Source organism: Canis lupus, chromosome 3, assembly GCF_003254725.2.
Source record: "Canis lupus dingo isolate Sandy chromosome 3, ASM325472v2, whole genome shotgun sequence".
Classification (NCBI taxonomy): domain Eukaryota; kingdom Metazoa; phylum Chordata; class Mammalia; order Carnivora; family Canidae; genus Canis; species Canis lupus.
The window spans coordinates 65985437-65998747 of NC_064245.1; the positions used below are offsets into that span (position 1 = coordinate 65985437).

Consider the following 13311-nt stretch of genomic DNA (forward strand, 5'->3'; position numbering starts at 1 on the left):
TATTAAACCAATTTATGAGAGAATTTACCTGTTAATTAAACTTGAGGTTGTAAAATAATGGAAAATCAAAGGGGGCTTTGGAATAGAAAGAAGAATAGAAATAAGGATGTATTAGAGGAAACGGGGAGGGCAGAATAAAGAGAAGATTTAAAAAGAAGGGAGATTATGTGAGATATTTAATGCAGGTTATTTCATTAATCTTCAAAACAATCCTAGGTAACGAAAGCATAGAGGAGAAGGGGACGTACTTCAAATACTGGTTAAAATGGGGAAAAATAGATGGAGAAAATATTCATTTTTCAGAATAGAATATCAAGGGAACAAAGCTCTAGATAAACATCAGGAAACATGGAGAGCTAGGGTTGCAAGAAATTTAGACCATGTGAACATTTTGCTTATTGAAAAGAGAGAAAACAGGTTTTGAAAGTCACAAAGCAAGTTAAAAGAAAATCTGAGACCAAGGCCAGGTTTTGTGGCTCTTAGCTCAAAGCCATTTCAGTTCCCCAGGCCGCCTCCTTTAAAATGTAAGGAATCTAAAGAAAGGTCAAAAAGAAGGATGTGCTGGGAGATTAGGAAAACCAGATGAAAGATGAAAAATGTAGCGTGGGATGAGAAAAGTGAATAAAAAAAATGAAAGGACTCATTTCTAATTTATACATGTTTTACTTTATTCAACATTTAGTATCTGTGATTTAGTGGTGGTTTGGCACATAGAACAGGAGAGCAAAAAATAATGAAAATATGATGCTGGCAATATCATCCATCAATCGGAAGTACAGAGTCCTGGCAGGTCTACATTCAGGATCAAAAGTCTTTGTTTGGAACAGCCCAGTATACCCAACCAAATACCAATATTTCATAGTTCTTTCATCTAAATTAGAAAAAGAAATGTCATCTGTCTATAACATACACCCTATTGTGGCCTGCCCTCCAAAGAAAAATAAGGCAGCCAAAAGTTAAAGGGACCAGCATGTTATTTGAAGGGAGGGTTGTTGTTCTTTTCCCATTTTCCAAAAGATGTAGTAGTGGGAAGTAAGTGATAGTGATTTTCATCAAACTTGTTTTGGCATTCACATTCTTTACTGGCTTTATTTGTTGAAGCTTTGAGATAATAGCAAAGGTGGAACTATTAAAAATAGGGCAGACCCTTTACTTTTTTCCAGGCTTAATTTGATTGTATTGCACATATAGTGTATTAAAAGCTTATAATGTACCATGTGTGGCCTTTGGCCTTGTAGGAATCTGGTCCTTTCTATCCTGTTGCATTTAATGTAAAGGAAAATGAAAAACCTGTCCAGGTGCATGCTTCTCTATTCAAATAAGCATGGAACAAGGAAGAGAACATTTGTTAATAAGAATAATTAGGGTTTTTTTTCTAAGCTGTTATTTGACAGATACTGTTCTTAGATTTTTACATAGATTTCCTTACTCAATCTTCATCATAATTTTTTCAGGATTGCTTTATGACTAAACCTGTGGCCCAGGTGAGAATTCTGGGGCAGAGAGAGGGTAAGTAACTTTTCCTCATTTCCAGGGCTATAAAGACACTGATTATATCCCAAAAACTTCATGCACATGACTTTGTTTACACAGAGTCATGCAAATAAATCATAAGCTTTCTCTTATGAAAATAAGAAAATAGAGCTATAGTACATGTGCCTTAGTTATTTGGCTTCTGAAGACTGATATAAAATAGCAAATCAAGCATTTCCAGGGCTAAGGTTTGCATTTTCCTTACAGGGAGCAACACAGGCAACCAAGAGAAGATTTGTGATAGAGTCGATATTGAATTTAACCCTTGAATTTTGAAAAAGTAGTTGATAGAGAGTGGAGGGAGGATGTTCCAGGCCAGGCAAAAGTGACCAAATTAATGGAAATGTGGGGGCACTGAGCATGGAGAGGGCAGGCTAGTGTGGCTCCCTCAGGGTGAAAGATGAGCTCCACAGAGTAGGCAGGGACCCATCAGCAAAGGCCTTGAATGTGAGGCTGAGGAGCTGGGGAACCATTGCATATTTTTGAAGATTCCTATTTGTCCTAGATTGTTGACCAGGTAGTTGTAAATTGAATCCAGGCTTCACATTGTTCAGAAGAGACTCACTGTTAGCAAATCTTCAGTCTAAGAACCTTTTAGAAGTTCATTAAAAATCTCAAAAGCTTTTTCAAATACCACAAGTCCCCAGCACTTCATTTAAATGTAAATATACTTGAGAGTTTAAATTCTAAGATTTAAAAATGAATGGGAGTAAGTGCTTGGAAATAAATGTGGTTTTTTTTTGTTTGTTTGTTTGTTTTTTGTTTTTTTCCGGAAAAAGAAATGGAAAGTGATGAACAGGGAGGACTAGGGAAAGACAAGAATGTATCCAATGCCGTGGGCGGGTTTTGGAAATGATTTGAGCCATCACTGCAGTTCTCTGGTGCGGATCGTAAGTCAGGGAACTCAGAAGTGTCATCAGAGAAAAGAGCTGATGAACATCAAAATACAAGACAATAAAACCACAGAAAGAAAGCTCAGCTGGGTTTGGGCAGAGTTTTGTTTCCAGGTGGCTGTTTGTATTAGAAATCTGTCAGGTCTGGATACATGACGAAGGGGGTTTGAGCTGAAAGATCTGCAGAGAAGCCCTGGTCCCATCCAGATGGTTCTCATGCTTACATGGTGATGATCACCATCTTTCTTCCCCTTCCCAGTACCTCCCTGTCAATGCACCCTTCTAAAATTCAGCAGAAAATCAGTGTTATACAATATTGTCTCGAAGAAAAAGGAAGTACTGGATGCATAGCTTCTTAATATTGCCATTTTGAAAAAAATGCAAGAAACTATAAAAGCAAGGTTAAAGTGTAAACTAAACCATTGCTTGTAAGAAAGAAATAGATACAGTAGATATTTCTAAATTTTACCCCTTCCTCAATCTCCAAGTCAACTTATGAGGCATTTATTTTTTATTTTACTAAATTCTATATTGCTTATAGGATATATATAAGAAATATAGCCTTTTGCTTTTTATAAAAATCATGTTAAACACCTATATTATTTGTTTCTATAAAAAATCATTTTTATAATAAAACAAAATTATTTAATAATTTTAGAAAAGACAAAATGAGCAATAAAAATGTATCCATAAACTCATCACAAAGAAATAACTGTTAATATGTTGGTTCAGATTTCTTCAGTTTTATACCATTATATATAAAAAATTCATACACACAAAAGTCTTGATAAAACTGGAAACATATTACATATAAATTACATTTAAAGATCTATATTGTGTAAATGTTTCTATAAAATAATAAAAGGTTTTTTACAATATATATTTATATTTTAAAAATTTATATTTTAAAAATATTTTTAAAATAAAAAATATTTTAAAAATTTTAAAAATTAAACTCTCTTTAAATTAAATTTAAAATTTTAAAATTTTAAAAATTAAACGCTGGAAGAAAATTTAAGTTATTCACCTTGTTCCCCAAAATTGCTGTCATAAGGGCTTTTAGATTATTAAATATGATGTTTGGATGTTTCTGAGAGTCTTGAAATGATCCTGAGTATTTTTGAAAATTACCTGCATAGTATGGAACTAAATTAAAGGGTCATATTTTTGTTTTTGTTTTTACCTCATATGCCCATTTGAGTTTGGCTAGACTAGTAAGACAGTTTATAAAAAGCAGAGATGCCATTTTGTGGATTTTTAAATATAAAACAGAAGTTTTTCTTTACTAAGCAGCCAAATCTATGTATTAATTAAATATAAGTAAGTATCATGTTGTGACTTTAAATTATAATCTCCAGTCAATGTGATATAGTCCATAGGCATTAAAATAAATCCATAGAGAATGATTTACCATTTACTTGAGAAATTCACAATCCTGACTTGATAGGGATGAACCCTGGTGGTCAGGGAGCTGTTCCCCAGATGATGCTTAACCTGACTCCAGCTGTGTTATTTCCCACAACCCTTTAACTATCCTTAATGTTCAAACAACACCCCTCATCCCCAGGCATTCTCCCTGTTGGGTGCTAGACATAAGTGACACTCAGGAATTGCGTAAGGCCAGGGAGAGTTGGAAAACACCTGCCATCTTTATAAAAACTGAATGTTTAATTGCTAGGAGTTTTGTATGGAGTCAAAATGTCCCTGCAAATCACATGACTTTGTGTAGGCAACACATCCAGCCTTGGGACACAGCATCATATAGTGGGTACAGTATGATGTGGAAGAAAATCTGAGCTCTGCAGAAAGGAGTCCCAGGGTCTCTGGGCAGACCATGTAACATCCTTGATCTCAGTTCCACAACCCTATTTTCCAAGTTTCAGAAATCCAAAAACAAACAAAAAACATAGTAAAAAAGTAGTAATTCCAATAATTCCATAATGCAGAGATAACCCCTTTTAGGATATTAACACATTTCTGTCCAACTAAATATATATAACTAGAATAACATGAATGCTATCTTATTTTTTAAAGTCATGTGATCTTTATTCTATTTTGAAAAATATGCATAGCATTTGTAATATCTGTACACTATAATTTGTTGAATTATTCCCCAAATGTGGGATGTGTGAATTGTTTGTTGTTATTCATTATTATAATAAAATATTCTAGAAAACATAATATCCTTGTCTAAATTCCAAATTAATCCTCAGGATGGAATTCAAGAAAAGTCTTTACAGACAAAAAAAAAAGCCACAATATAAGACATTGACATATACTGCCAAATTCTTAAAAAATATTATATAATTTTACATCCTTACCAGTCATGAATGAGGCCTGTGTCAATACATATCTTCAGTGTGACTATTAATTTTCTTCAAACTGCCACTTTTACAGAAAATATGCCATTTTATGGTTATTTAATTCCTATTTATTTGTTTGCTAGTCATAAGTCTATGGATAATTTGTATCTTTTCTGCTGCAAAATTTTTGTCCATGTACTTTGTCCATTTATCAACCTGGGTGCTAGAATCTTAAATAACATCTTACAGTATATGATTATAAAGCTACTGTGAATAATGTGTTCAATCATAATTAAATAATTAATTTGGTAATTTTAGAACATATAAAAATAAATCAGCCCCAAAAATCTTTTTTTTTTTTAATTTTTTATTTATTTACGATAGTCACACAGAGAAAGAGAGAGAGAGAGAGGCAGAGACACAGGCAGAGGGAGGAGCAGGCTCCATGCACCGGGAGCCCGACGTGGGATTCGATCCTGGGTCTCCAGGATCGCGCCCTGGGCCAAAGGCAGGCGCCAAACCGCTGCGCCACCCAGGGATCCCCAGCCCCAAAAATCTTATCTATAAACTTACTTCATGAAGATGACAACTGTCATATGCCAGTTCCTATTTTTCCAGTCTTATGCCATAAACAATGCTCAAACACACACATTCATGCACACATGCAATTCTTGACAAAGCTGTAATCGTACAGTATGTAAAAGTTTATTTCCATCCACTTACTTTTAATCTGTATGTGTCGGTATATTAATGATGGGTTTCTTATAGAAAACATGTTTAGGTTGTATTGGACCCATTCTGACACTCTCTGCCTTTTAAATGGTGCATCTGAGCTGTTGATTTTCAAGGTGATTTTGAGGTACTTGGATTCATACCAACTACACGTTATTGTTTTCTATTTACTGTCCTTATTCCTGGTTCTTGTTGTGGTTCATTCTTTTTCTACTTTTGTGATTTTGACTGAGCATTTTATATGAATCTATTTTCTCTCTTTTCTTTTACTATGAGTTATAGTTCCTTTAATACTTTTTTAAGTGGTTGACCTAAGAGTTTGCAATATACATTTACAACTGATCCAAGGCCACTTTCAAATAACACTATGCTACTGTATGTGTAGTGTGAGTATCATGTAATAAAACAATTCACCAAAAAAAAAAAAAAAAAAAAAAAAAAAACAATTCTAACCCTTCCTCCTTCCTGTCCCTGTATCATTGCTGTCATTCATTTCATACACATATACATATATATATACATATAACATATAAACATATATATGTTCAGATATATATGATACCTGCATAAGCATATAATGAAATACATTGTTGCCATTATTATTTTGAACAAACCATTACCTGTTAGATCAAGTGCGAATGAGAAAAATAAAAGTTTTGATATTACCTTCACCTATTTCCTTCTTTGATGTTCTTTTTCTTTATATGGGTCCATGTTTCTGACATATCATTTTCCTTCTCTCTAAAGAACTCCTTTTAATATTTCTTGCAAGGCAGGTCAACTGGCAACAAATTCCTTCATTTTTTGTTTGCCTAAGAATGTCTTGATTTCTTTTTCATTTTTGAGGATAATTTTACAGAGTACAGAATTATACATAGGCTGCTTTTAAAGGTTTCTTTTTCTCTCAACAATTTAAATATTTCACTCCAATCTTTTCTTGCTTGAATAGTTTCTGAGAAGTCAGATGTAATTCTTATCTTTATTCCTCTGACTTTTTGGGGGGAATTTTTTTCTTTATCATTAGTTTTCTGTCATTTGAAGATGATCTGTCTAGGTGCAATTTCTTATAGCATTTATCCTGCCTAGTGTTCTCTGAGCTTCCTGGATCTGTGGTTTGGTGTCTGGCATTAATTTAGGAGAAAGTTTCAGTTATTATTATTATTTCAAATATTCCTTCTGTTTTTTTTTCTCTCTTTCTTCGTGTGATATTTACATTAAATGTATGTTATACCTCTTGTGGTTGTCCTACAGTTCTCAGATATTCTGTTCCATCTTTCTTCAGTCTTTGTTTTATTTCCTTTTCAGGTTTGAAGGTTTTAAATCCTCAAACTCAGAGATTCTTTCTTTAGGCATGTCCATTCTACTCATAATTCACCAAAGCCTTGTTTATTTCTGTTACAGTGTTTAGATCTGTAGCATTTCTGTTTGGTTCTTTCTTAGGATTTCCATCTCTGATTATATTGCTCATCTACTTTTGCATATTGTCTCCTTTATCCATTAGAGCCCTTAGCATATTAATCATAGTTGTTTTAGATTCCTGATTTGATAATTCCAACATCCTTACCATGTCTGATTCTGATGCTTGCTCTGTCTCTTCAAATTATGGTTTTGCTTTTTAGTATGCCTTTTAATTTTTTCTTGATAACTGGACATAAAAATAAAGAGAATTACTGTAAATAGGCCTTTACTGATGTGATGATGCAGTGTGGGGGTAGAAGTATTCTATAACCTATGATTAAATCTCAGTCTTAATGAGCCTATGCCTTTAGTCTATGAGCCCCACAACTGTTTCCCAGGGCCCAGGGTTTTTTTCTCCCCACAGAGGTGGTATAGGATGGCTAGTATGGACTGGAATTGGTACTTCCCTTCTCCCAAATGGAAGGCTAGAGCTGACTGGAGATGGGGATTTCCCTTCCTCCAGGTCAGTTAAGCTCTGATAATAGCCCAGCAGGTTAGGCTCTCATTAACTAATTCCTCCTGAAGGCATTCCTGTTAAGAAAAACAGAGCACTTAGGTATATTTCAAAATGGTTCCTTTTCCATATCCCCTGCCATAAGCATGAGAGGATTTTTCTCTGATATTAACTAGAAGAAACTGGTTAGGCTATTGAGTACTTGTTAAGATGCGGAGGCAAAGTCCAAGTTCCTTATATGTAAGGAACCAGAAACAAAAGTTCATAAAAATCTATTTTTTTTTTACTTAGCATTAATTTTTGAGCATTTCTTCTATGATTAAATACCTTGTTAAAGCACACTATCAGTTTATCAATAATGTTACTTTTTATGGGAGTGTCATTACATATCCAATCAAATTATCTTGTATATTCATATTTTCTGTCCTTTCTCTGTGAAGAAAATTCTTGCACATAGATGTTTAACTGCAAAGCAGTGTAAACACATTGTTCCTCCTCTCCAAAAGTCAACAAGATAATTTAATAGCATTCAAAGATTTGAATAATCTTTAGAGACAATAATGGAAGAAGTGTTACAAAGCAGTGTTTCAAGTAGACTGTGTTTGGAGAATTTGAAGGACAGAAGAAGACTTGTTGATTCTGCGTGTGGTCTCTATGGGATTGTACCAGAAGCATTCCACTTGAGAACATTTCCCTCACTTCATACTCACTGTTCTCTCTGCCTCAGGATTCTCTCCACTACAAAATATCCTCTTCATCATGAGAGATCTGACCTTAAAAACATTCTACTTTTATCAAGGTATGTTTGTATAATATTCATTTAATCTTAGACAGTATCCATTTATAAAATACTCCTACATCTCATCACGCCTCATTCCTTGATTATGCTTTCTTCTTTTTCACAGAATTCATCATACCTGACATTATGTCATGTTTATTTGTTTACAATTATGTATTATGTTTATTTCCTACTAGAATACTACCTCTCAGAGGGCAGAGATGACTAATTTGTTTTAGTCATCATTGAATCCCCCAAACCTAGAACTGTTCCTAACACAGAAAATGTAGTCAAAAATATCTTAAAATATCCAAATGTTCCCAATTGCATGCACTGTCTGCTACACATTCAGCCTCTGGTAGAAGCATCTTTGATGGGTCTGGCACACCCTCTAATGTGTCAGCACCATGAGAGGTACTGAAACCCCACTGATAGCATCAGTGCTTATCTTCATCATTCTCACCAATACCCCTCCTACTTGTTACTTTAGACCCTCAACCCCCAGTCCTTTGACTTCTCAGTTTCCTTACCTTTGACTACAATCATCACAGTTTCTCATACCCACAGATATCCTATGGGCATCCTCCTCCTTGGAATCTCTTAAGTATGTTTCATGTTGTCCTCATAGGCCACAGTCAGCCATAGTTTTTGCCGTGCCTTTCTTGCTTTCTCAGATATGGTATTTAGGACATCAGCCCTCTCTTTCTAACCATGTCACCCATTTTGGTTTGCATGCTTCATTATGTTTTCCATCAACTTCAGATGGCCAACATCATCAGAATTCCCCATTAAAACCAAAGTAGGGGAGGCGCTTGAGTGACTCAGTCAGTTGAGTGTCCAAATCTTGATTTTTGGCTCAGATTATGATCTCAGGGTCATGGGATTGAGCCCCACATTGAGCTCCACACTCAGCAGAGAGTCTGCTTGAGGATTGATTCTCTCCCTCTCCCCCTCGCCTCTCCCCCCACTTGCATGTGCTCTCTCTCTCTCTCTAAAATAAATAGTAAACCTTTAAAAAGAAAAGTAGGAATAACCTATCATAACATACATTTTTAAATTTTGAACCATAAACAATAGGTGAATGAATAAACAAGTAAATGTATTTTCACATAAGATAAATCCTTTGACTAAAAGAATTCATTACTTTTATCAATTTTGGTTGAATTTCAAGAACTGAAGATATGAGGAGGTGACTTTTGATAATGTGAAATCATTATTTATTTTATATTTTTATCTGCATTTTCATTAAGAACACTATGCTGAAAGGAGACTTTGTACATTTTATAACTATTTTTTCTGGTTCTAGATTAAATTTTCAAAACTTTTTTCTAAAGATCTTAGTAAAGCATACAGATCTTTCTGTCTTTAGATTCCTGTTTGTTGGTAAAGAGGCAAAAGCTGTAGTATTTTTTACATTGATTTTGTCAAATTATCATTGGATTTAGACATTGTAAAGCAGAAGTAAGAGTTAGAGATAGTTTCTGATCATTTAGGTAGAGACTCAGGATATTTCTGAATATACTTTGAAATAATAGGACAGCCTATAAAATGAATGTTGGGTACAAGTAAAAAAAATGAGTGGCTCATTCTAAAAGCAGCATGTTGAGTTTCACCATATTCTAGCTTGTTCAAAGATCTTGATAATATAATTGGTTAATTTCATCTTTTAAATATCTATCAAATTGCAAGTGTTTTCTTTTTTTATTCAGTGATTACACTTCTGGAATTTATGTAATTTCTGTACTAACACACTTTTAAGATGATAATATAATGTAATTTTTGTATTTTGGTTTAAAGCAAAACAGTAGAAATAATTTGAATGTCTACCAATATGGTACTGGTTATGCTGCACCTATAAAACAGAAGAGAAAGACAATTTTATTTAATAGTGTTTTGGTTAATAATTAGTAGATCCTGCTCTACCACTTCCTAAAATGGTGGAAAGGCTAGCATCTTCTACGCCATCAAAAAATATATATTGATAAAACTTGAATCAAATTTAAAGTCTACCAATGAGGCATATGGTGTGAAAATGTAGAATATATTAAATTTAATGTTTCAGAGAAATATCCGCATAGAAATGCCTTAGGTTTTTTTTTTTTTTTTTTTTTTTTTTTTATTCATAGAGATGGGGGGAGAGGGAGTGGATGGGGAGCAGAGACATAGGCAGAGAGAGAAGCAGGAGTCATACAGAGAGCCTGAAGTGGGACTCCATCCAGGGTCTCCAGGATCACGCCCTGGGCTGCAGGCGGCGCTAAACCGCTGCGCCACAGGGGCTGCCCTGCCTTAGGTTTTTTGAGCTTGTTGTCACTCTACCAGGAATTCTCTGACCCTCAGGTCTTTAAGTGGCTAACTATGCCCATTTAAGTTTCAACTTACATATCATCCTCAATGTAGAGCTACTTTACATTGCTGGTAGAGATACAAAAGGGTACACATTTGGTAAAAACTTTTTGGAAATTTCTAGGAGAGTTCTTACACAAGCATTATGACTCAGCAATTTTACTCTTCAGTGTCATGTTATTTCCTTCTTTTATCACAAAATGAGGATTTTTTTCCTTCTATTTACTTAAAAATTTTCCCTCCATTTTTGGCTTTCAAAAGTTTGGCCATAATGTACCCAAGACTCATTTTCTATATCTTGTTTGGGGTTTGCTGAACTACTGGAATCTATGGGATGATATATTAATAAGTTTTTATAAACTCCAGCCATTATGTTTTTTAAATACTGGTTCTGACCCATTTTCTCCTCTCCATCTAGGTCTCTCTTCGCACACGTGTAAAATATTTTGGCTGTGTCCCATGTGTCTCTTGCTCTTTGTTTTGTTTTTCCATTGTTTTTTCATTGTGCTTTAGTTTTGGTACATTCTCTATTAATTTATTTTAGAGGTTATCAATTCTGATTTTTTTCAGTGTCCTGCCAGCTGCTAAATCATCAAATGAGTTATTAATGCTAGGTTTATATACATTTTCTTGGTTCTAGGGTATCCATTTGAGTTTTATAGAGATTTATTCACCTATTGAAAATCATTGTTTTTTTTAATCAAATTTATCTACCTTTGCCTCTGTTTTCTTTAACATAATGATTCTAGCTTTAAATGTTTTTTTTTCTAGTTGATTGCTAGTATTTTTTAAATTAAGACTTTATTTTTTTTTTAAGATTTTATTTATTTATTCATGAGAGACACACACACAGAGAGAGGCAGAAACACAGGGAGAGGGAGAAGCAGGCTCCATGCAGGGAGCCCGATGTGGGACTCGATCCTGGGTCTCCAGGATCAGGCCCTGGGCTGAAGGCAGTGCTAAACTGCTGAGCCACTGGGGCTGCCCAATTAAGACTTTATTTTTAAATCAGTTTTAGATTCCCAGCAAAATTGAACAGAAAGTAGACAGATATCCCACTCACATGCCCCTGCATCCACACGTTCATAGCCACCCCCATCATCAATACCCCTCACCAGAATGGTACATTTGTTATAATTGATGAACTTATACTGACACATCATCATCACCCAAAGTCTATAATTTAAATTATAGTTCACTCTTGGTGGTATACATTCTATGAGTTTGGACAAATGTATAACAATATCTACATACACACAATGATATGTATCTATCATACATTTCAATATGTATGAAAATACAGAATAGTTTCACTGTCCTAAAAACCATCCCTCTCTCTTACTCTCAAAACCTGGCAAACTCTGATCTTTTTCCACCTCCATAGTTTTGCCTTTTTAGATGTCATACAGTTAGAATCATACAGTATGTGGCCTTCTCAGATTGACTTCTTTTACTTAGTAATGTGCAATTAATATCACTCCATGTCTTCTCATGACTTGATAGCTCATTTCTTTTTAGCACTGAATAATATTCCATTGTCTGGGTATACCATATTATTGACCCACTCACCCAATGAAGAACATCTTGGTAGCTTTCAAGTTTTGGAAATTATGAGTAAAACTGCTATAAACACATCTGTGCATATTTTTGTAAGGACACAAGTTTTCATCTCCTTTGGGTAAATACCAAGGAGCATGATTACTGGATCTTATAGAGATCTCAGTTTGGTAAGAAGCTACCAGTATCTCCTAAAGTTGAAATATCATTTTACTTTCACATCAGCAATATATAACGGTCCCTATTGCTCCACATACTCACCAGCATTTGGTGCTGTCAGTGTTCTGTATTTTAGCCATTCTACTAGGTGTGTAGTGGTATCTCATTGTTTTAATTTGCAGTTCCCTTTGACATAATAAATCTTTTCATATGCTCAATCGCCATCTGTATATTTTCTTTCATGAAATATCTGTTAAGGCCTTTCTTTATTTTAATTTTTTAATCAAGTTGTTTATTTTCTTATTGTTGAGTTTTAAACATTCTTTGTATATTTTGGATAACAGCCCTTTATCCAAAAAGTCCAGATGTGCCTTTTGCATATATTTTTTTCCCAGCCTGTAGCTTGTCTTCTCATTCTCTTGACATTGTCTGTCACAAAGCAGAAGTTTAAATTTTTTTATTATTATTTAAATTCAATTAGCCAACATATAGTACTTCATTAGTTTCAGATGTAGTGTACAATAATTTATCAGTTGTGTATAACACCCAGTGCTCATCATATCATGTGCCCTCCTTAAAATCCATTACCCAGTTACCCCATCTTCCCATGCACCTCCCCTCCAACAATAAAGTTTTACATTTTAACAAAATCCAGTTTATCAATTATTTCTTTCATGGATCATATTTTTCGGTGTTTTTTTTTTTTTTTGAAAGAGATTTTTTGGTGTTGTATCTAAAATGTTATTGTCCTACCGAAGGTATGTAAGTTTTTTCTATATTATCTTCCAGAGGGATTTAGAGTTTGCATTTTACATTTATATCAGTGATCCATTTTTAGTTGATTTTTGTGAAACATGTATGGTGTGGGTCTATATTTTGTTTTTCATGTGGATAGCAAGTTGTTTCAGTATCTTTGGTGAAAAGATTATCTTTGCTATATTGTATTGCCATTGGTATTTCCTCAAAGATGAGTTGACTATATTTATGTTGATCTATTTCTGGGTACTCTATTCTGTTCCATGGATTTATTTGTTTATCTTTGGCAATACTATACTGTCTTGATTACCAAAGCTTTAATTCTTAAGTTGGGTAATGTCAATC

The 13311-nt window shown here is 34.2% G+C and overlaps 1 long non-coding RNA gene across 2 annotated transcripts in view; it reads right to left on the minus strand.

Annotated features, from left to right (window-relative positions):
* Positions 1 to 12515: 12515 nt before the first annotated feature.
* LOC112653764 (uncharacterized) overlaps positions 12516 to 13311 on the minus strand; it is a 94830-nt gene continuing 94034 nt past the window's right edge. For both annotated transcript variants that reach the window (XR_007409918.1, XR_007409917.1), the window contains one exon: positions 12516 to 12639. This is a non-coding gene — a long non-coding RNA (uncharacterized LOC112653764). The remainder of the gene's footprint in view (positions 12640 to 13311) is intronic.